At 41.0% G+C, this 25,005-nt stretch overlaps 1 long non-coding RNA gene across 2 annotated transcripts in view; it reads right to left on the bottom strand.

Moving 5' to 3' along the window:
- The window catches only part of LOC309479895, a 30,403-nt gene that overhangs the window by 5,137 nt on the left and 261 nt on the right, over positions 1–25,005 (bottom strand). Inside the window, exon 2 of one of the 2 annotated variants that reach the window (XR_014199461.1) lies at positions 24,931–25,004. This is a non-coding gene — a long non-coding RNA (uncharacterized lncRNA). Of the gene's footprint in view, positions 1–7,955; position 25,005 lie in introns of those variants that run through there. The other variant, XR_014199462.1, reaches the window with a different exon arrangement.

Raw genomic sequence — 25,005 nt, 5'->3', positions numbered from 1 at the left:
AACACCAAAAAACTTCACAAGTCTCTGCTTTTCGTCGAGTTTGGAAGACACGTCTGAGCTTACATTGGATTTACCCCTAGAAGAAGAAGAACGCGATTTGAAGACAAGAAAGATGTAAGGTAAGAAATTCTTACTTATTAGTTTATGGTATTGTTGCATAAACTTCACATTGCAGTTGAACTGTTGCTAGATACTGTATATGGTGAATATTATACTATTTAGACCCGTGTTTCCTGATAAATACTGTTTGTGGATATCTGCTCAAACATAGATATGTATAACCATAATGTTTAATATTTTGGAGCGCGATGGCGTTTGAATGTATCATATTTTGGAGCGCGCTGTGGGTTTTAATGTATCATATTTTGGAGCGCGATTGCGTTTGAAAGGAAAAATGCACCAAACATTAGGCTTTATGTTTTTACAATTATCTCATTTCATATCATCATAACGAATGGAAACATTTGAAGTAACATATGATAATCAATATATTTTTCTCTAGCGTAGTTGTTCTTGAAATCTTTTGGAAGATTTAATTTATTGTTATTATTATTTTATGCAGCACTGTGTAGCCTATGCCTACAAGGCACAACAAACCTGGTGTTCATTATATGTTGTTGGAAACGTGTGTGTGTGTGTGTGTGTGTGTGTGTGTGTGTGTGTGTGTGTGTGTGTGTGTATTCTGTGAATTTTAAAAATAAATTTTAACCAGAAAAATCTAAAATCGTGCAGCCCTATAGTTTCTCTTGATATCATTATGTTCACAGTTTTTTCTTTTTTTTTTTTCTTTCAGGGACCAGATGCAACTGAGTCCTGCTGACTTCAACATTCACATGAGTCTCTGTACATGAACATGGTAAAGTGAAAATCAAACACCTTGGAAATTAAAGGTATGTACAATGTTTTTAGGAATGGCACAAAGGTCTCTGTCTTTGGATCATTGTTTTCAATGTGCTCTTTTGTCATTTGTATTTTTGGATTGTGTAAATAAATCCAAACAATCTAAAAGCCATTCTTTTTTAAATCTCCTCATTCTTTGTGCAAGGTTGCTCTGAATGACAGGGCCTGATTGCTCCTAATAGGGTGTTAAAAGCTTACATATTTATGAGATGATCACGCCTCTTCGCATATGGCTTTGTCACACAAAACACGCCTTAGAAATTTTAAATCAATATATTGTCTTATCTGAATGAGCAGTCAGGGTGATTTTCACATAGTTTTGGAGCAAATATTCTAGGCTATGTCATACAATTTTCAAAAGTCTTGTGAAGAAATAATCAGTATGGGTTTCATGGCCTTATTTCAGTGAGAATTTTTTTTTGTATTTTCACAAACCACGCATAAATGTCATTATCTCAAAACTACAAACTTTTACATACATGCTGCTGATATATTATTGTAGCAGAGTTTGTGCTGAATACAGTGTAATCAGACTTTAGCCATGAAAATGTCACTAGTAACAGAAAAAAACACAAATGTCAGAGCATGTCAGAACACCTCCATGGCCCAGAAAACAGCTCAGACCTCAGAGGGTTAAAGAGGGTTTTAGGTGAAATGGCTGAAAAATAATATAAAAAGTCATTCAAAATATGATTTAATGGATTATCACTTTCGACCAATAGGTGGCGCAGTTACAAAACTGATGTGATGTGGTCAGAGTGAAGTGACAGTGACACATACAAAGTTTGGTGTCAATATGTCAAGGCAATGCAGAAATAAAGCCTGAATAGTGCTTTTGGCATCATGCCTCAACTTTGCTGCTGCGCTATACGAAAACGGTTATGTCTATCGACACGAAATCCATAACTTTTAATCGGCATGGTCTTGAGATGATACGATTCGATTTTGTTGAAAATCGGACAAACGGTCTAGGAGGAGTTAAAAAAAGTAGGTTTTGAATGAAAATCAAGATGGCGGACAGGAAGTTAGGCCAAGTAAAGAAAACTTATTCTATCTATGTTCTCGGCTTGACCCAAGGAATCTATTAAGACCAGTTGCAGTACAATAGGCCAATGTATTCAAAAGTTATTAGCCTTTTTGGAAAACTTTGTTATAACTTTTAATATTTTGTTTTAGTTATTTTGTTATAACTTTGTTATAACGCTGTTTCGAAATATTTTGAGTACCTTCAGGGGATGGTGCTGATGGCACATTCTGAGTTTCGTAATATTACACCAATGCATTTGTTTAGTATAGCATTTTATTTCACAAAACTGTATTGAAGTCAGTGGGAATTTCATGTTTTGTTCTATTATAGCGCCACCAAGAGGCTCAGTCCCACAATTTTTTTTTACGTGTCCTCAGAGTGAGCCCATACATATGTGTATCAATTTTGGTGAAAATATCTCGATTCACTTCAGAGTTATAGACATTTATATGAAAAAACACGTAAAAAATGACTGACTCATGACTTTGATTGGAATTTACTACCCCTAAACATCAATATTTTCGCATTTGGACATTAGTGTTAGCTATCGACCTATGTTTCCAAACTTCTGACGGTGGTTTCGTCTCAATCGGACAAGCGGTTTCGAAGATAAAGCCAAATGTTTTTTTAAGCGCTAAATCACAACGCTACACAAACCGTAAGGCGAAACCTAGCATGTTTAGTATCGTGGGACTTGGCAACGATTCAGGAGTCTAAAGAAATGAGTTTTGTGAAAATAAGTCGATCACATCCAAAGTTATAAGCATTTGAATAAACAAATTCACCATAGGTGGCGCTGTTTCGAAACTTCTCACGCTCCTTCAGGACATCGTGTTGATGACCAATGCTAAGTTTCGTAACAATTCGTTCATGCATTCTTAAAATAAAGCATTTTAGCACAAAATTCTAAATGGCCGACAGCCAAAATGGCCGATTTTGTTGATTGGCCACAAGGTTCAAAAGTTTTTAGCAAAATAAAAGTGAAACTTTGGACAGGTGGTGGCGCTAGTGGGAATGACTTAGAAACACCAAAATTGGTGTATTTAATGTTGGGACTGTCCTCTATCAGAATGTCAAACCAAAACAACTTTCTTGCAATCGGTTCTATGGGCTGCCATAGACTCCCATGGCGGAAGAAGAATAATAAGAACGGGAACAGATACAACAGGTGCCTCGCACCTTCGGTGCTTGGCCCCTAATTAAAGCTGCAAGCAGCATTTATTGGGGTTCAAGCAGTTAAGGCCTTTAAGGCCTTTAAGCACACAAGCATCAAAAGACATTAAGTTTTATTTAGCAAGCATTTAACAACTGCCATCATAGATGAAAAAGTCCATTTACAGCCAATACAGGCTGTTTGCCATAGGAAATATATGGTTTTAAAGCGTTTTTACAGTTATAGCACCTTTTGCCTAGTTTTCTTATAGTCTTGCCTGATCTCCACCACTTTTATTAGTAGTACTCAAAGTGTGCCCATATATATGTGTCAGATTTGTTGTAAATATTTAATTTTGATAAGGAGTTTAGACAATTATATTCAGTGGCGTAACGAGCCAACACTGGGCTCTTAAGTAGGATTATCAAGGCGGGCCCCTTGATGACGCAATTGATGACATTGATGACGCAATGTCCGCGAGTAGGCTACCATGAATAGGGCAGGATATGATCATACACAGCATATAAGAGATGAGATGACTAACAAAATCAGGAGTAGCCTACGCTCACCAAAAACAAAACAAAAAAACAACAAAAAAACAATGGGGACAGCGCATTATAAAACATTGTTAGGCCTAGGTCCAAATACATGAAAAAGATGCTCTCTTACATTATAGTGGGATTTTCCGGGCTTTCCTATGTGCAACTGCAAAGTTGTCGATTAGATCAGGATTGTGCGCACAGGCATTCTCAATTGACCCTTCGCAGGGAGTTTGATTGACAGGCGATCTGACTAATCATAATCCGCCATTTTGTCCAACAAAGCAGTCAGGAGAGTTAGTAGATTAACATAGGAGGAATTAAATTTGAAAAACAAAGTGTTCTGACGTCTTAGCACTTTAAAACAACATTCCTTTTATGTTCATTCATGTTTATTTTAATGCTATAAATTAACTAGAAGGAAGAGATGATCGGTTCACAAGCAGCTTTAACTGAGCCTCGAGTCTACAGCGATCTGTCAGACACATTAAGGAGTCACAAAACGGTATTTATTGTTTAAATGTCTCTAAAAAATGACTACATTTGAAAGGTGAGACTTTGTTTCACAGAGTATCTGCACATTTTTGCTCAACAAATTGAATGACTTTTAAGACCTTCAAGAATAAAAATTAAGACCATTACCACGGCAAACATATATATAAAAACTACACTCTATGCTGTTCAGGTTAACAAAGCACATTTGTATTTGAGCAACAGTGCAAATAGTCAGTGTATATTTAGCAACATAAAGTGCATGTCAGGCAACTGCCTTCTCAATACAACAACAATACTGCTGTAAATAACGTACAAACAGCACATAACAAATCAAATTGTAAATGACAAGTTAAACACAGTCCAAAAAATGGATGGAGTAAAAAAGGGAATTAGTTTCCAAACAACAGCAAAGAATTTGAAATTGTCAATTCAAATTGACAATTTGAATTTGTGTCCCAGCAAATTGCTCAGCATGCTCTTTTTGCAGGAGATTCATAAATTTCCAATTAACAGAGGGTCCATCCATTGACATGGAGAGCATATTCCTGAGATTTAGTTCCTTTGTACATTCCTAAAAATATGAAAAACACAACCCCTAACCCTAACCCTTATACAAACATAAAAACTGCCAACTTATTACTAAAGCAATGATACCAAGAGAATTTTATTAAGATAGCCTATGTCTGTCAAATATTTAAATAAAGTAAGTTTAGTTTACCATAAGATAAGGTGTGCAAACATAAACATCCAGAAAAATTGCCTAATGCTAGTGCTGGGCGGTATGACCAAAAATACATATCACAGTATTTTGCTAAATTATAGTCTACCGGTTTCACGGTAAATTACTTTTTTTTTTTTTTTTTTTTTTTTTTTTTTAAGCATGACTGGGTGTTAACCACATTTTCTACTGAGTGAGAGAGGAAATACTGCAGTAGATTGACTTAGAATGCCCTAATTTACTGTAATGAGTGAATATTATAGAAAACCTCCACACTAGTATTAATACAGGTTTGCAAGGCTGTTTACAAAGAGGTGCCAGCAGGAGGCGCTTTAGGAGCGGCAGAAATAGCGGTTTCCCCGGTAACGGCTGTACACAAAGCAAAGCTCATAAACGCTGCTTTATCAGGAAAGATAAAGAAAGATTCAATCGTAATAACAATGAAACTTTTCTAAAGATCGTCAGTTCACTTCAGATACATTCATATAAAAACACCCGTGCCGCGTGAAAAAGGACCCTCTCAAACAGTGTTACCCAGCGACGCGTTCCGAACGTTATTTAAGCGACATGCCTATTAGACAGTGACGTGCGCTGGTGAAATAACGTTAGCATGGAAAATAGTTTCTCCAGACATATCTTTCTTTCATTTTGCCCAGATGAAATTTAATGCCGCCCATATGAAATTTAATGCCACTCTTCGAAAATTAGCGAAATTTATTACATTTTAAGACCTTAAAAAACTTATATTTTATTTAAGACATTTTAATACTGTTTAAGGATCCGCGGAGACCCTGTTTCATATCAAAAGTACTTGTCTGTCAGCGCGCAGTCTTTTTTCTGATCCGCAATGTATTTTTCACTGCTTGAGAACTTGGTGTGGTGTGAGAGTGGCGTCGCTTGTCAGACATAGCAACAGTAACTAAAGTGGGCGGTTCTTTGCGAACGGTTATTGACAGTATGGACGGGGATTCGCCAGTCCCGATACAAAACAAATTTGTTCGCCTGTCCATCACAATCCCTCATTGTTCGTTTCAAACATGTGAGCATCAAAATAATCCATGGGTGAAATTGATTGGATTTTTTTTTTTTTTTTTTTTTTGTTCCTATCATATTTTTAACATTTGGCATTATTGTTTAGCTATTTACCTATGTTTTCAAATTTCCTTTGTTTTTTTGTTGTTGTCTAGATCAGACTAACGGCTTTGAAGATAACCAAAAAATTTTAAAGCTCTAAATGACACTTACAAAAACCATAAGGCGAAACCTGGCATGTTTGGTATTGTTGGACTTGGCAAGGATTCTTAGGAGGTCACTCCTGTGAAAAAAACACGGGCTTTCTTGAAACTTCTAAGGGTCCTTCAAGGCTTTGTGCCAATGACCTATACTGAGTTTTTTGAGATACACCAATGTTCTCATAGACCACATGTGTCAAACTCAAGGCCCGCGGGCCAAATCCGGCCCGCCACATTATTTTATGTGGCCCGCGAGAGCATATGGGTGTCTTAAAATTAGGAATGCAATAAAATTTAGGCTGCCGAAAATTTTCGGCCGAAAATAACATTTTCGTTTTTTGGCCGAAATATACTAAAAAGTTGCCGCGCCCCTCCGTGTTCGGCGATGGTTTGACTCTGGCTCAGCGTGTTTTATGACTTTGCGTGCGAGTCCGCTTCCGAAGATGCATAACTTCGTTCCGTTCCCCTCGGTTCCGCTGTGTGTGTGCGCTCACTGCGCTGTGCTCTCTGCTCCGTGTCCACAGCGCGTTCTGCTCAATGTTCCGCAAGCAACCTCCGTGTGTGTGTGTGTGTGTGTGTGTGTGTGTGAGTGAGTGTTGCGAGTTCTGCTCACGCTCATTGGAAAGGCAAAGTCCGCTTAAAAAACGTGCCGACATGAAATTTCTCTGGACTTGTTTCTTTTTGCAATAGTAGGCCTACTACTCTGCTGTAACATGGTGTATAGGCGTGCTGGGCAACACTGGTAAAATTACACAAATCACGATCCTCTCGTTCACTGGCCCTCTCCCTGATCTGCTCCTGCTCTGACAAAAATAGCTTTGTAGTTCTATAGGCCTACTTTATTTCGACAATTGGTAAAAAAAAAATCTGTTAAATCTGATTCTGCTGCATAGAACTGATTAAAGAATAATATATTGATATTTTATATTATTTTAAAATAGGTACCAGTATTAGCCTTTTCACCATTTGTATCACCCCGCTTGTCTGTGTTTGCACCACTTGCATCATTAAGCCAGTAGGTGGCGACAAGTGACTGTCTTTAGGAGTGAACAATTGAACTTTAAACTGATTAGTTTTAAAAAGATTGCACTGGTTTTTGATTGAAATGTAACATCTATGCAAAATAATCCTTGAAAGATTTCTCATTTAAGGCCATTCCCGTTTGGAATATGTGTATTGTCAACAATAAGCAGAAACATTCTGCAGTCCATTTTGTAGTGTGGATCATTCATTGCAACATTTATCCTCATTCTCATTTTTAAGAATCTGTTATCTTGACAAATAATTTATGCTACTGCCCACTGACATGCTTTTAAACAAGCTATTGTTATCCCAAAAAAAATTTGGCCTTTAAACGCCTTAAAATGCACATATGTAGGTCAGAGAAATCCAAATTTTATCAGGGGAGCATGCCCCCGAACCCCCCTAACTACCTCACATTTGAATACGCATGACTGTGTGGTAATGTGTGCTGGTGTGGCTAGTACGGTGCCAGAGCTGAATTTTGAGCCAGTTTGCCCTTGCATATATACAATAATACAATATTATCTGTATCAAATCATTATTACCCAGCTCCTGATGTTTCGGGCTCATCCCCTGATGTTTTTAAAACCTAGAAACACCCCTGCAAATGCATATACAATATTTGTAACTTAAATAAGTAATAATCAAATAAAGAGACAATATATTAACATTTTAAAAGTCTTATAGTTACAACCGGCCCTTTGAGGGCAGCCATAATGCTGAAGTGGCCCTCAGTGAAAATGAGTTTGACACCCCTGTCATAGACTATCATGGCACACTGGACAAAGACACTGTGTGCCAATTTTCAGTAGACTAACGGTTGGGTGCGCTTATAGCTATTTTCATGATTTTTTTCACTGTTATAGCGCCACCAAGTGGCCAATTGTCACTATTTTTTTCATGTCAACTGAGATTGAGCTTATGAACATGTGTCCCAAGTTTAGTGAAAATATCTCATTCCGTTCACAAGTTATAACCATTTTATAGCGCCACCAAGTGGCCAATTGTCATGATTTCTTTTCACGTGACCTCAGAATGAGCTCATGAACATGTGTCCCAAGTTTTGCGAAAATATCTCTTTCTGTTCACAAGTTATAACCGTTTTATAGTGCCACCTAGTGGCCAATTGTTGCGATTTTTTTCAAGTGATCTCAGATTGTGCTCAGGAAGATGTGTCCCAAGTTTAGCAAAAAAATCTCTTTCCGTTCACAATTTATAAACATTTTAGTAAAAGTGGCCATGGTGCCATCAAAGATTTTGGTTCCCCTTATCGACCATTAATTGAAATTTAGAATTTTTTGGATGATTATTGATTGTCAGACTCCAGGGAATATTCTTGTAGTGGTTTGGTTCCGATCGGGCGAAAAACCAAGGAGAAGTTTGCAAAAATAGGTTTTTCAAAAAAATGCAATTTACTCGAAATTGGCGCCTGAAGGGCGAGCAAATCGGAGATAGCCATTTTGCCCGCCTTGAGCCAAGGATTCCAACGACATAAGACACTTGATCCTGGGACAAACGGTCTAAGAGTTATGGGCGATTTTGTACTTTTGGTCGCTGTAGCGCCACCTATGGGCCATTCGGGGTCATACTCTGATAGGTTGTCCCCAAATTGAGGCCTACCATCTGGACAGGTTTCACGTCTCTAGGCCTTACGGTTTGGCCTGCACGATGCGTTTTACGAATCCTTACAATTACAATAGGGTTTCAGCATTTCATGCTTGAACCCCTAATAAGAATGAAGGCTTTTTGCCAGTTATAGCGCCACCTATGGTCCGATCTCCATGAAACTCTGCATGCTTCCTCACCATGTTCTGACACATATGCTGATCAATTTTGGTGAAGTTCTGAGTTTTCATTTGGGATTTATAGGCTTTTTTAGTGTATTTTGCCATGCCCCTTTTCTAAATGACCCTGTTACAGCCACCCAAATGCAAAAGTTCAACTTTTTTTCGATAATTACTGATCTAGAGAGTCCAGAGAAATGTCCTAGACTGGTTTGGTACCGATCTGGCGAAAAACCTAGGACTAGTTCGCAAAAGTAGGTTTCGGACAAAATTCGACATAGCAGAAACATTTTCGGGCCTAAATCGAAATTGGAGATAGCCATTTTGTCCGCCTTGAGCCAGGGATCACATTGGTGTAAGACACTTGAGTCTAGGACAAAAGGAGTCTAGGAGTTATGGGCGATTTAGTACTTTTGCACTAAATCTGTAGCTGTAGCACAACGTAAAATTTGTTTGCGCGGTATTCGAGAACGGTTTGACGAATCAACACGAATTCCATAACTTTTTGTCGGTACAGTGTGGAGATGATACGATTCGATGTTGGTGAAAATCGGACAAACGGTCTAGGAGGAGTTCGAAAAAGTAGGTTTTGACAAAAAATCAAGATGGCGGACAGGAAGTTCGGCCAAATATGGCAAACTTGGTATCTATGTTCTCAGCGTGACCCAGGGAATCTATTAAGACCAGTGGCATTTCAAAAGGCAGATTGATTCAAAGGTTATTAGCCTTTTTGGAAATGTTGTTATAACTTTTGACCACAAGGTGGCGCTGTTTCGAAACTTCTCACGATCCTTCAGGGCATCGTGCTGATGACCCATACCATGTTTCGTAACAATCCATTCATGCGTTCTTAAAATACAGCATTTTAGCACAAAATTCAAAATGGCCGACAGCCAAAATGGCCGATATGGTAAAATTGGATATCAGTCGACTCAGCATGCTGGCCTGAATCTAACGAGACCAATTTGATGATTTTTGGGCAAACTGTTCAGAAGTTATAAGCAAAAATAGCCATTTTTCATATCTCCGGACCAGTAGGTGGCGCTGCGCCGAAACGCAGCATGTAGCCTCAGGTCATGCTTGTGATGACATGTGCCAACTTTGGTCTGAATCCAATAAAGCGTTGCGGAGATACAGCCTTACGTCTGTTTTCGCAAGCGCTACGTAAAATTTGTTTGTGGGTTTTTTCGAAAATTGCTAAGCGAATCAACTTGAATTCCATAACTTTTTGTCGCCATGGTCTGTAGATGATCTGATTCAATTTTCATGGAAATTGGAGCAACGGCCTAGGAGGAGTTCGAAAAAGTAGCTTTTTCGGAAAATTCAAAATGGCGGAAAACTTTTCATGACGGAAAATGACGTCATTGGGTGCAATCGAATCGTCATGAGGTCAGGAATCAGAGGAAAAACGAATTTTGTTTCTAGCCCTTGTGGTTCAAAAGTTATTAGCATAAACATGAGTGCAAATTTGGGCAGCTGGTGGCGCTAGAGGGAATGAGTTGGAGACTCCAAATTTGCTATGGTGACTGTTCAGTCTGTCCTCTATCAGTGTGCCAAATTGCACAACTTTCCCGCAAGCGGTTCTATGGGCTGCCATAGACTCCCAGAGCGGAAGAAAAAGAAGAATTATTTTTGGTGCGCTAACAGATACAATAGGTGCCTACGCACATTCTGTGCTTGGCCCCTAATAATAAGGGAACCTTTTTGCCATTTATAGCGCCACCTATGGTCCGATCTGCATGAAACTCGGCACGCTTGTTCACCATGTCATGACACATATGCTCAGCGATTTTCGTGATGTTCTGAGTTTTTGTTTAGGATTTATAGGCTTTCGACTGTATTTTGCCCCGCCCATTTTCCAAATGACCCTGTTATAGCCAACCAAATGCAAAAATTCTACTTTTTTTCGATAACTATTGATCGAGAGAGTCCAGAGAAATGTCCTAGACTGGTTTGGTTCCGATCTGGCGAAAAACCTAGGACTAGTTCGCAAAAGTAGGTTTCGGACAAAATTCGACATAGCAGAAATTTTTCCCTGCCTAAATCAAAATCGGAGATAGCCATTTTGCCCGCCTTGAGCCAAGGATTCCAACGACATAAGACACTTGATCCTGGGACAAACGGTCTAAGAGTTATGGGCGATTTTGTACTTTTGGTCGCTGTAGCGCCACCTATGGGCCATTCGGGGTCATACTCTGATAGGTTGTCCCCAAATTGAGGCCTACCATCTGGACAGGTTTCACGTCTCTAGGCCTTACGGTTTGGCCTGCACGATGCGTTTTACGAATCCTTACAATTACAATAGGGTTTCAGCATTTCATGCTTGAACCCCTAATAAGAATGAAGGCTTTTTGCCAGTTATAGCGCCACCTATGGTCCGATCTCCATGAAACTCTGCATGCTTCCTCACCATGTTCTGACACATATGCTGATCAATTTTGGTGAAGTTCTGAGTTTTCATTTGGGATTTATAGGCTTTTTTAGTGTATTTTGCCATGCCCCTTTTCTAAATGACCCTGTTACAGCCACCCAAATGCAAAAGTTCAACTTTTTTTCGATAATTACTGATCTAGAGAGTCCAGAGAAATGTCCTAGACTGGTTTGGTACCGATCTGGCGAAAAACCTAGGACTAGTTCGCAAAAGTAGGTTTCGGACAAAATTCGACATAGCAGAAACATTTTCGGGCCTAAATCGAAATTGGAGATAGCCATTTTGTCCGCCTTGAGCCAGGGATCACATTGGTGTAAGACACTTGAGTCTAGGACAAAAGGAGTCTAGGAGTTATGGGCGATTTAGTACTTTTGCACTAAATCTGTAGCTGTAGCACAACGTAAAATTTGTTTGCGCGGTATTCGAGAACGGTTTGACGAATCAACACGAATTCCATAACTTTTTGTCGGTACAGTGTGGAGATGATACGATTCGATGTTGGTGAAAATCGGACAAACGGTCTAGGAGGAGTTCGAAAAAGTAGGTTTTGACAAAAAATCAAGATGGCGGACAGGAAGTTCGGCCAAATATGGCAAACTTGGTATCTATGTTCTCAGCGTGACCCAGGGAATCTATTAAGACCAGTGGCATTTCAAAAGGCAGATTGATTCAAAGGTTATTAGCCTTTTTGGAAATGTTGTTATAACTTTTGACCACAAGGTGGCGCTGTTTCGAAACTTCTCACGATCCTTCAGGGCATCGTGCTGATGACCCATACCATGTTTCGTAACAATCCATTCATGCGTTCTTAAAATACAGCATTTTAGCACAAAATTCAAAATGGCCGACAGCCAAAATGGCCGATATGGTAAAATTGGATATCAGTCGACTCAGCATGCTGGCCTGAATCTAACGAGACCAATTTGATGATTTTTGGGCAAACTGTTCAGAAGTTATAAGCAAAAATAGCCATTTTTCATATCTCCGGACCAGTAGGTGGCGCTGCGCCGAAACGCAGCATGTAGCCTCAGGTCATGCTTGTGATGACATGTGCCAACTTTGGTCTGAATCCAATAAAGCGTTGCGGAGATACAGCCTTACGTCTGTTTTCGCAAGCGCTACGTAAAATTTGTTTGTGGGTTTTTTCGAAAATTGCTAAGCGAATCAACTTGAATTCCATAACTTTTTGTCGCCATGGTCTGTAGATGATCTGATTCAATTTTCATGGAAATTGGAGCAACGGCCTAGGAGGAGTTCGAAAAAGTAGCTTTTTCGGAAAATTCAAAATGGCGGAAAACTTTTCATGACGGAAAATGACGTCATTGGGTGCAATCGAATCGTCATGAGGTCAGGAATCAGAGGAAAAACGAATTTTGTTTCTAGCCCTTGTGGTTCAAAAGTTATTAGCATAAACATGAGTGCAAATTTGGGCAGCTGGTGGCGCTAGAGGGAATGAGTTGGAGACTCCAAATTTGCTATGGTGACTGTTCAGTCTGTCCTCTATCAGTGTGCCAAATTGCACAACTTTCCCGCAAGCGGTTCTATGGGCTGCCATAGACTCCCAGAGCGGAAGAAAAAGAAGAATTATTTTTGGTGCGCTAACAGATACAATAGGTGCCTACGCACATTCTGTGCTTGGCCCCTAATAATAAGGGAACCTTTTTGCCATTTATAGCGCCACCTATGGTCCGATCTGCATGAAACTCGGCACGCTTGTTCACCATGTCATGACACATATGCTCAGCGATTTTCGTGATGTTCTGAGTTTTTGTTTAGGATTTATAGGCTTTCGACTGTATTTTGCCCCGCCCATTTTCCAAATGACCCTGTTATAGCCAACCAAATGCAAAAATTCTACTTTTTTTCGATAACTATTGATCGAGAGAGTCCAGAGAAATGTCCTAGACTGGTTTGGTTCCGATCTGGCGAAAAACCTAGGACTAGTTCGCAAAAGTAGGTTTCGGACAAAATTCGACATAGCAGAAATTTTTCCCTGCCTAAATCAAAATCGGAGATAGCCATTTTGCCCGCCTTGAGCCAAGGATTCCAACGACATAAGACACTTGATCCTGGGACAAACGGTCTAAGAGTTATGGGCGATTTTGTACTTTTGGTCGCTGTAGCGCCACCTATGGGCCATTCGGGGTCATACTCTGATAGGTTGTCCCCAAATTGAGGCCTACCATCTGGACAGGTTTCACGTCTCTAGGCCTTACGGTTTGGCCTGCACGATGCGTTTTACGAATCCTTACAATTACAATAGGGTTTCAGCATTTCATGCTTGAACCCCTAATAAGAATGAAGGCTTTTTGCCAGTTATAGCGCCACCTATGGTCCGATCTCCATGAAACTCTGCATGCTTCCTCACCATGTTCTGACACATATGCTGATCAATTTTGGTGAAGTTCTGAGTTTTCATTTGGGATTTATAGGCTTTTTTAGTGTATTTTGCCATGCCCCTTTTCTAAATGACCCTGTTACAGCCACCCAAATGCAAAAGTTCAACTTTTTTTCGATAATTACTGATCTAGAGAGTCCAGAGAAATGTCCTAGACTGGTTTGGTACCGATCTGGCGAAAAACCTAGGACTAGTTCGCAAAAGTAGGTTTCGGACAAAATTCGACATAGCAGAAACATTTTCGGGCCTAAATCGAAATTGGAGATAGCCATTTTGTCCGCCTTGAGCCAGGGATCACATTGGTGTAAGACACTTGAGTCTAGGACAAAAGGAGTCTAGGAGTTATGGGCGATTTAGTACTTTTGCACTAAATCTGTAGCTGTAGCACAACGTAAAATTTGTTTGCGCGGTATTCGAGAACGGTTTGACGAATCAACACGAATTCCATAACTTTTTGTCGGTACAGTGTGGAGATGATACGATTCGATGTTGGTGAAAATCGGACAAACGGTCTAGGAGGAGTTCGAAAAAGTAGGTTTTGACAAAAAATCAAGATGGCGGACAGGAAGTTCGGCCAAATATGGCAAACTTGGTATCTATGTTCTCAGCGTGACCCAGGGAATCTATTAAGACCAGTGGCATTTCAAAAGGCAGATTGATTCAAAGGTTATTAGCCTTTTTGGAAATGTTGTTATAACTTTTGACCACAAGGTGGCGCTGTTTCGAAACTTCTCACGATCCTTCAGGGCATCGTGCTGATGACCCATACCATGTTTCGTAACAATCCATTCATGCGTTCTTAAAATACAGCATTTTAGCACAAAATTCAAAATGGCCGACAGCCAAAATGGCCGATATGGTAAAATTGGATATCAGTCGACTCAGCATGCTGGCCTGAATCTAACGAGACCAATTTGATGATTTTTGGGCAAACTGTTCAGAAGTTATAAGCAAAAATAGCCATTTTTCATATCTCCGGACCAGTAGGTGGCGCTGCGCCGAAACGCAGCATGTAGCCTCAGGTCATGCTTGTGATGACATGTGCCAACTTTGGTCTGAATCCAATAAAGCGTTGCGGAGATACAGCCTTACGTCTGTTTTCGCAAGCGCTACGTAAAATTTGTTTGTGGGTTTTTTCGAAAATTGCTAAGCGAATCAACTTGAATTCCATAACTTTTTGTCGCCATGGTCTGTAGATGATCTGATTCAATTTTCATGGAAATTGGAGCAACGGCCTAGGAGGAGTTCGAAAAAGTAGCTTTTTCGGAAAATTCAAAATGGCGGAAAACTTTTCATGACGGAAAATGACGTCATTGGGTGCAATCGAATCGTCATGAGGTCAGGAATCAGAGGAAAAACGAATTTTGTTTCTAGCCCTTGTGGTTCAAAAGTTATTAGCATAAACATGAGTGCAAATTTGGGCAGCTGGTGGCGCTAGAGGGAATGAGTTGGAGACTCCAAATTTGCTATGGTGACTGTTCAGTCTGTCCTCTATCAGTGTGCCAAATTGCACAACTTTCCCGCAAGCGGTTCTATGGGCTGCCATAGACTCCCAGAGCGGAAGAAAAAGAAGAATTATTTTTGGTGCGCTAACAGATACAATAGGTGCCTACGCACATTCTGTGCTTGGCCCCTAATAATAAGGGAACCTTTTTGCCATTTATAGCGCCACCTATGGTCCGATCTGCATGAAACTCGGCACGCTTGTTCACCATGTCATGACACATATGCTCAGCGATTTTCGTGATGTTCTGAGTTTTTGTTTAGGATTTATAGGCTTTCGACTGTATTTTGCCCCGCCCATTTTCCAAATGACCCTGTTATAGCCAACCAAATGCAAAAATTCTACTTTTTTTCGATAACTATTGATCGAGAGAGTCCAGAGAAATGTCCTAGACTGGTTTGGTTCCGATCTGGCGAAAAACCTAGGACTAGTTCGCAAAAGTAGGTTTCGGACAAAATTCGACATAGCAGAAATTTTTCCCTGCCTAAATCAAAATCGGAGATAGCCATTTTGCCCGCCTTGAGCCAAGGATTCCAACGACATAAGACACTTGATCCTGGGACAAACGGTCTAAGAGTTATGGGCGATTTTGTACTTTTGGTCGCTGTAGCGCCACCTATGGGCCATTCGGGGTCATACTCTGATAGGTTGTCCCCAAATTGAGGCCTACCATCTGGACAGGTTTCACGTCTCTAGGCCTTACGGTTTGGCCTGCACGATGCGTTTTACGAATCCTTACAATTACAATAGGGTTTCAGCATTTCATGCTTGAACCCCTAATAAGAATGAAGGCTTTTTGCCAGTTATAGCGCCACCTATGGTCCGATCTCCATGAAACTCTGCATGCTTCCTCACCATGTTCTGACACATATGCTGATCAATTTTGGTGAAGTTCTGAGTTTTCATTTGGGATTTATAGGCTTTTTTAGTGTATTTTGCCATGCCCCTTTTCTAAATGACCCTGTTACAGCCACCCAAATGCAAAAGTTCAACTTTTTTTCGATAATTACTGATCTAGAGAGTCCAGAGAAATGTCCTAGACTGGTTTGGTACCGATCTGGCGAAAAACCTAGGACTAGTTCGCAAAAGTAGGTTTCGGACAAAATTCGACATAGCAGAAACATTTTCGGGCCTAAATCGAAATTGGAGATAGCCATTTTGTCCGCCTTGAGCCAGGGATCACATTGGTGTAAGACACTTGAGTCTAGGACAAAAGGAGTCTAGGAGTTATGGGCGATTTAGTACTTTTGCACTAAATCTGTAGCTGTAGCACAACGTAAAATTTGTTTGCGCGGTATTCGAGAACGGTTTGACGAATCAACACGAATTCCATAACTTTTTGTCGGTACAGTGTGGAGATGATACGATTCGATGTTGGTGAAAATCGGACAAACGGTCTAGGAGGAGTTCGAAAAAGTAGGTTTTGACAAAAAATCAAGATGGCGGACAGGAAGTTCGGCCAAATATGGCAAACTTGGTATCTATGTTCTCAGCGTGACCCAGGGAATCTATTAAGACCAGTGGCATTTCAAAAGGCAGATTGATTCAAAGGTTATTAGCCTTTTTGGAAATGTTGTTATAACTTTTGACCACAAGGTGGCGCTGTTTCGAAACTTCTCACGATCCTTCAGGGCATCGTGCTGATGACCCATACCATGTTTCGTAACAATCCATTCATGCGTTCTTAAAATACAGCATTTTAGCACAAAATTCAAAATGGCCGACAGCCAAAATGGCCGATATGGTAAAATTGGATATCAGTCGACTCAGCATGCTGGCCTGAATCTAACGAGACCAATTTGATGATTTTTGGGCAAACTGTTCAGAAGTTATAAGCAAAAATAGCCATTTTTCATATCTCCGGACCAGTAGGTGGCGCTGCGCCGAAACGCAGCATGTAGCCTCAGGTCATGCTTGTGATGACATGTGCCAACTTTGGTCTGAATCCAATAAAGCGTTGCGGAGATACAGCCTTACGTCTGTTTTCGCAAGCGCTACGTAAAATTTGTTTGTGGGTTTTTTCGAAAATTGCTAAGCGAATCAACTTGAATTCCATAACTTTTTGTCGCCATGGTCTGTAGATGATCTGATTCAATTTTCATGGAAATTGGAGCAACGGCCTAGGAGGAGTTCGAAAAAGTAGCTTTTTCGGAAAATTCAAAATGGCGGAAAACTTTTCATGACGGAAAATGACGTCATTGGGTGCAATCGAATCGTCATGAGGTCAGGAATCAGAGGAAAAACGAATTTTGTTTCTAGCCCTTGTGGTTCAAAAGTTATTAGCATAAACATGAGTGCAAATTTGGGCAGCTGGTGGCGCTAGAGGGAATGAGTTGGAGACTCCAAATTTGCTATGGTGACTGTTCAGTCTGTCCTCTATCAGTGTGCCAAATTGCACAACTTTCCCGCAAGCGGTTCTATGGGCTGCCATAGACTCCCAGAGCGGAAGAAAAAGAAGAATTATTTTTGGTGCGCTAACAGATACAATAGGTGCCTACGCACATTCTGTGCTTGGCCCCTAATAATAAGGGAACCTTTTTGCCATTTATAGCGCCACCTATGGTCCGATCTGCATGAAACTCGGCACGCTTGTTCACCATGTCATGACACATATGCTCAGCGATTTTCGTGATGTTCTGAGTTTTTGTTTAGGATTTATAGGCTTTCGACTGTATTTTGCCCCGCCCATTTTCCAAATGACCCTGTTATAGCCAACCAAATGCAAAAATTCTACTTTTTTTCGATAACTATTGATCGAGAGAGTCCAGAGAAATGTCCTAGACTGGTTTGGTTCCGATCTGGCGAAAAACCTAGGACTAGTTCGCAAAAGTAGGTTTCGGACAAAATTCGACATAGCAGAAATTTTTCCCTGCCTAAATCAAAATCGGAGATAGCCATTTTGCCCGCCTTGAGCCAAGGATTCCAACGACATAAGACACTTGATCCTGGGACAAACGGTCTAAGAGTTATGGGCGATTTTGTACTTTTGGTCGCTGTAGCGCCACCTATGGGCCATTCGGGGTCATACTCTGATAGGTTGTCCCCAAATTGAGGCCTACCATCTGGACAGGTTTCACGTCTCTAGGCCTTACGGTTTGGCCTGCACGATGCGTTTTACGAATCCTTACAATTACAATAGGGTTTCAGCATTTCATGCTTGAACCCCTAATAAGAATGAAGGCTTTTTGCCAGTTATAGCGCCACCTATGGTCCGATCTCCATGAAACTCTGCATGCTTCCTCACCATGTTCTGACACATATGCTGATCAATTTTGGTGAAGTTCTGAGTTTTCATTTGGGATTTATAGGCTTTTTTAGTGTATTTTGCCATGCCCCTTTTCTAAATGACCCTGTTACAGCCACCCAAATGCAAAAGTTCAACTTTTTTTCGATAATTACTGATCTAGAGAGTCCAGAGAAATGTCCTAGACTGGTTTGGTACCGATCTGGCGAAAAACCTAGGACTAGTTCGCAAAAGTAGGTTTCGGACAAAATTCGACATAGCAGAAACATTTTCGGGCCTAAATCGAAATTGGAGATAGCCATTTTGTCCGCCTTGAGCCAGGGATCACATTGGTGTAAGACACTTGAGTCTAGGACAAAAGGAGTCTAGGAGTTATGGGCGATTTAGTACTTTTGCACTAAATCTGTAGCTGTAGCACAACGTAAAATTTGTTTGCGCGGTATTCGAGAACGGTTTGACGAATCAACACGAATTCCATAACTTTTTGTCGGTACAGTGTGGAGATGATACGATTCGATGTTGGTGAAAATCGGACAAACGGTCTAGGAGGAGTTCGAAAAAGTAGGTTTTGACAAAAAATCAAGATGGCGGACAGGAAGTTCGGCCAAATATGGCAAACTTGGTATCTATGTTCTCAGCGTGACCCAGGGAATCTATTAAGACCAGTGGCATTTCAAAAGGCAGATTGATTCAAAGGTTATTAGCCTTTTTGGAAATGTTGTTATAACTTTTGACCACAAGGTGGCGCTGTTTCGAAACTTCTCACGATCCTTCAGGGCATCGTGCTGATGACCCATACCATGTTTCGTAACAATCCATTCATGCGTTCTTAAAATACAGCATTTTAGCACAAAATTCAAAATGGCCGACAGCCAAAATGGCCGATATGGTAAAATTGGATATCAGTCGACTCAGCATGCTGGCCTGAATCTAACGAGACCAATTTGATGATTTTTGGGCAAACTGTTCAGAAGTTATAAGCAAAAATAGCCATTTTTCATATCTCCGGACCAGTAGGTGGCGCTGCGCCGAAACGCAGCATGTAGCCTCAGGTCATGCTTGTGATGACATGTGCCAACTTTGGTCTGAATCCAATAAAGCGTTGCGGAGATACAGCCTTACGTCTGTTTTCGCAAGCGCTACGTAAAATTTGTTTGTGGGTTTTTTCGAAAATTGCTAAGCGAATCAACTTGAATTCCATAACTTTTTGTCGCCATGGTCTGTAGATGATCTGATTCAATTTTCATGGAAATTGGAGCAACGGCCTAGGAGGAGTTCGAAAAAGTAGCTTTTTCGGAAAATTCAAAATGGCGGAAAACTTTTCATGACGGAAAATGACGTCATTGGGTGCAATCGAATCGTCATGAGGTCAGGAATCAGAGGAAAAACGAATTTTGTTTCTAGCCCTTGTGGTTCAAAAGTTATTAGCATAAACATGAGTGCAAATTTGGGCAGCTGGTGGCGCTAGAGGGAATGAGTTGGAGACTCCAAATTTGCTATGGTGACTGTTCAGTCTGTCCTCTATCAGTGTGCCAAATTGCACAACTTTCCCGCAAGCGGTTCTATGGGCTGCCATAGACTCCCAGAGCGGAAGAAAAAGAAGAATTATTTTTGGTGCGCTAACAGATACAATAGGTGCCTACGCACATTCTGTGCTTGGCCCCTAATAATAAGGGAACCTTTTTGCCATTTATAGCGCCACCTATGGTCCGATCTGCATGAAACTCGGCACGCTTGTTCACCATGTCATGACACATATGCTCAGCGATTTTCGTGATGTTCTGAGTTTTTGTTTAGGATTTATAGGCTTTCGACTGTATTTTGCCCCGCCCATTTTCCAAATGACCCTGTTATAGCCAACCAAATGCAAAAATTCTACTTTTTTTCGATAACTATTGATCGAGAGAGTCCAGAGAAATGTCCTAGACTGGTTTGGTTCCGATCTGGCGAAAAACCTAGGACTAGTTCGCAAAAGTAGGTTTCGGACAAAATTCGACATAGCAGAAATTTTTCCCTGCCTAAATCAAAATCGGAGATAGCCATTTTGCCCGCCTTGAGCCAAGGATTCCAACGACATAAGACACTTGATCCTGGGACAAACGGTCTAAGAGTTATGGGCGATTTTGTACTTTTGGTCGCTGTAGCGCCACCTATGGGCCATTCGGGGTCATACTCTGATAGGTTGTCCCCAAATTGAGGCCTACCATCTGGACAGGTTTCACGTCTCTAGGCCTTACGGTTTGGCCTGCACGATGCGTTTTACGAATCCTTACAATTACAATAGGGTTTCAGCATTTCATGCTTGAACCCCTAATAAGAATGAAGGCTTTTTGCCAGTTATAGCGCCACCTATGGTCCGATCTCCATGAAACTCTGCATGCTTCCTCACCATGTTCTGACACATATGCTGATCAATTTTGGTGAAGTTCTGAGTTTTCATTTGGGATTTATAGGCTTTTTTAGTGTATTTTGCCATGCCCCTTTTCTAAATGACCCTGTTACAGCCACCCAAATGCAAAAGTTCAACTTTTTTTCGATAATTACTGATCTAGAGAGTCCAGAGAAATGTCCTAGACTGGTTTGGTAGTGATCTGGCGAAAAACCTAGGACTAGTTCGCAAAAGTAGGTTTCGGACAAAATTCGACATAGCAGAAACATTTTCGGGCCTAAATCGAAATTGGAGATAGCCATTTTGTCCGCCTTGAGCCAGGGATCACATTGGTGTAAGACACTTGAGTCTAGGACAAAAGGAGTCTAGGAGTTATGGGCGATTTAGTACTTTTGCACTAAATCTGTAGCTGTAGCACAACGTAAAATTTGTTTGCGCGGTATTCGAGAACGGTTTGACGAATCAACACGAATTCCATAACTTTTTGTCGGTACAGTGTGGAGATGATACGATTCGATGTTGGTGAAAATCGGACAAACGGTCTAGGAGGAGTTCGAAAAAGTAGGTTTTGACAAAAAATCAAGATGGCGGACAGGAAGTTCGGCCAAATATGGCAAACTTGGTATCTATGTTCTCAGCGTGACCCAGGGAATCTATTAAGACCAGTGGCATTTCAAAAGGCAGATTGATTCAAAGGTTATTAGCCTTTTTGGAAATGTTGTTATAACTTTTGACCACAAGGTGGCGCTGTTTCGAAACTTCTCACGATCCTTCAGGGCATCGTGCTGATGACCCATACCATGTTTCGTAACAATCCATTCATGCGTTCTTAAAATACAGCATTTTAGCACAAAATTCAAAATGGCCGACAGCCAAAATGGCCGATATGGTAAAATTGGATATCAGTCGACTCAGCATGCTGGCCTGAATCTAACGAGACCAATTTGATGATTTTTGGGCAAACTGTTCAGAAGTTATAAGCAAAAATAGCCATTTTTCATATCTCCGGACCAGTAGGTGGCGCTGCGCCGAAACGCAGCATGTAGCCTCAGGTCATGCTTGTGATGACATGTGCCAACTTTGGTCTGAATCCAATAAAGCGTTGCGGAGATACAGCCTTACGTCTGTTTTCGCAAGCGCTACGTAAAATTTGTTTGTGGGTTTTTTCGAAAATTGCTAAGCGAATCAACTTGAATTCCATAACTTTTTGTCGCCATGGTCTGTAGATGATCTGATTCAATTTTCATGGAAATTGGAGCAACGGCCTAGGAGGAGTTCGAAAAAGTAGCTTTTTCGGAAAATTCAAAATGGCGGAAAACTTTTCATGACGGAAAATGACGTCATTGGGTGCAATCGAATCGTCATGAGGTCAGGAATCAGAGGAAAAACGAATTTTGTTTCTAGCCCTTGTGGTTCAAAAGTTATTAGCATAAACATGAGTGCAAATTTGGGCAGCTGGTGGCGCTAGAGGGAATGAGTTGGAGACTCCAAATTTGCTATGGTGACTGTTCAGTCTGTCCTCTATCAGTGTGCCAAATTGCACAACTTTCCCGCAAGCGGTTCTATGGGCTGCCATAGACTCCCAGAGCGGAAGAAAAAGAAGAATTATTTTTGGTGCGCTAACAGATACAATAGGTGCCTACGCACATTCTGTGCTTGGCCCCTAATAATAAGGGAACCTTTTTGCCATTTATAGCGCCACCTATGGTCCGATCTGCATGAAACTCGGCACGCTTGTTCACCATGTCATGACACATATGCTCAGCGATTTTCGTGATGTTCTGAGTTTTTGTTTAGGATTTATAGGCTTTCGACTGTATTTTGCCCCGCCCATTTTCCAAATGACCCTGTTATAGCCAACCAAATGCAAAAATTCTACTTTTTTTCGATAACTATTGATCGAGAGAGTCCAGAGAAATGTCCTAGACTGGTTTGGTTCCGATCTGGCGAAAAACCTAGGACTAGTTCGCAAAAGTAGGTTTCGGACAAAATTCGACATAGCAGAAATTTTTCCCTGCCTAAATCAAAATCGGAGATAGCCATTTTGCCCGCCTTGAGCCAAGGATTCCAACGACATAAGACACTTGATCCTGGGACAAACGGTCTAAGAGTTATGGGCGATTTTGTACTTTTGGTCGCTGTAGCGCCACCTATGGGCCATTCGGGGTCATACTCTGATAGGTTGTCCCCAAATTGAGGCCTACCATCTGGACAGGTTTCACGTCTCTAGGCCTTACGGTTTGGCCTGCACGATGCGTTTTACGAATCCTTACAATTACAATAGGGTTTCAGCATTTCATGCTTGAACCCCTAATAAGAATGAAGGCTTTTTGCCAGTTATAGCGCCACCTATGGTCCGATCTCCATGAAACTCTGCATGCTTCCTCACCATGTTCTGACACATATGCTGATCAATTTTGGTGAAGTTCTGAGTTTTCATTTGGGATTTATAGGCTTTTTTAGTGTATTTTGCCATGCCCCTTTTCTAAATGACCCTGTTACAGCCACCCAAATGCAAAAGTTCAACTTTTTTTCGATAATTACTGATCTAGAGAGTCCAGAGAAATGTCCTAGACTGGTTTGGTAGTGATCTGGCGAAAAACCTAGGACTAGTTCGCAAAAGTAGGTTTCGGACAAAATTCGACATAGCAGAAACATTTTCGGGCCTAAATCGAAATTGGAGATAGCCATTTTGTCCGCCTTGAGCCAGGGATCACATTGGTGTAAGACACTTGAGTCTAGGACAAAAGGAGTCTAGGAGTTATGGGCGATTTAGTACTTTTGCACTAAATCTGTAGCTGTAGCACAACGTAAAATTTGTTTGCGCGGTATTCGAGAACGGTTTGACGAATCAACACGAATTCCATAACTTTTTGTCGGTACAGTGTGGAGATGATACGATTCGATGTTGGTGAAAATCGGACAAACGGTCTAGGAGGAGTTCGAAAAAGTAGGTTTTGACAAAAAATCAAGATGGCGGACAGGAAGTTCGGCCAAATATGGCAAACTTGGTATCTATGTTCTCAGCGTGACCCAGGGAATCTATTAAGACCAGTGGCATTTCAAAAGGCAGATTGATTCAAAGGTTATTAGCCTTTTTGGAAATGTTGTTATAACTTTTGACCACAAGGTGGCGCTGTTTCGAAACTTCTCACGATCCTTCAGGGCATCGTGCTGATGACCCATACCATGTTTCGTAACAATCCATTCATGCGTTCTTAAAATACAGCATTTTAGCACAAAATTCAAAATGGCCGACAGCCAAAATGGCCGATATGGTAAAATTGGATATCAGTCGACTCAGCATGCTGGCCTGAATCTAACGAGACCAATTTGATGATTTTTGGGCAAACTGTTCAGAAGTTATAAGCAAAAATAGCCATTTTTCATATCTCCGGACCAGTAGGTGGCGCTGCGCCGAAACGCAGCATGTAGCCTCAGGTCATGCTTGTGATGACATGTGCCAACTTTGGTCTGAATCCAATAAAGCGTTGCGGAGATACAGCCTTACGTCTGTTTTCGCAAGCGCTACGTAAAATTTGTTTGTGGGTTTTTTCGAAAATTGCTAAGCGAATCAACTTGAATTCCATAACTTTTTGTCGCCATGGTCTGTAGATGATCTGATTCAATTTTCATGGAAATTGGAGCAACGGCCTAGGAGGAGTTCGAAAAAGTAGCTTTTTCGGAAAATTCAAAATGGCGGAAAACTTTTCATGACGGAAAATGACGTCATTGGGTGCAATCGAATCGTCATGAGGTCAGGAATCAGAGGAAAAACGAATTTTGTTTCTAGCCCTTGTGGTTCAAAAGTTATTAGCATAAACATGAGTGCAAATTTGGGCAGCTGGTGGCGCTAGAGGGAATGAGTTGGAGACTCCAAATTTGCTATGGTGACTGTTCAGTCTGTCCTCTATCAGTGTGCCAAATTGCACAACTTTCCCGCAAGCGGTTCTATGGGCTGCCATAGACTCCCAGAGCGGAAGAAAAAGAAGAATTATTTTTGGTGCGCTAACAGATACAATAGGTGCCTACGCACATTCTGTGCTTGGCCCCTAATAATAAGAACGGGAACAATTACAATAGGTGCCCGCACCTTCGGTGCTTGGCCCCTAATAATAATAATAATAATAATAAGAACGGGAACAGATACAATAGGTGCCTCCGCACC

Source organism: Leuciscus leuciscus, assembly GCF_965113295.1.
Source record: "Leuciscus leuciscus genome assembly, chromosome: 17".
NCBI classification, from domain to species: domain Eukaryota; kingdom Metazoa; phylum Chordata; class Actinopteri; order Cypriniformes; family Leuciscidae; genus Leuciscus; species Leuciscus leuciscus.
The sequence above is the reverse complement of the archived record's forward strand: the minus strand, read 5'-3'. Positions and strand labels throughout refer to the sequence as shown.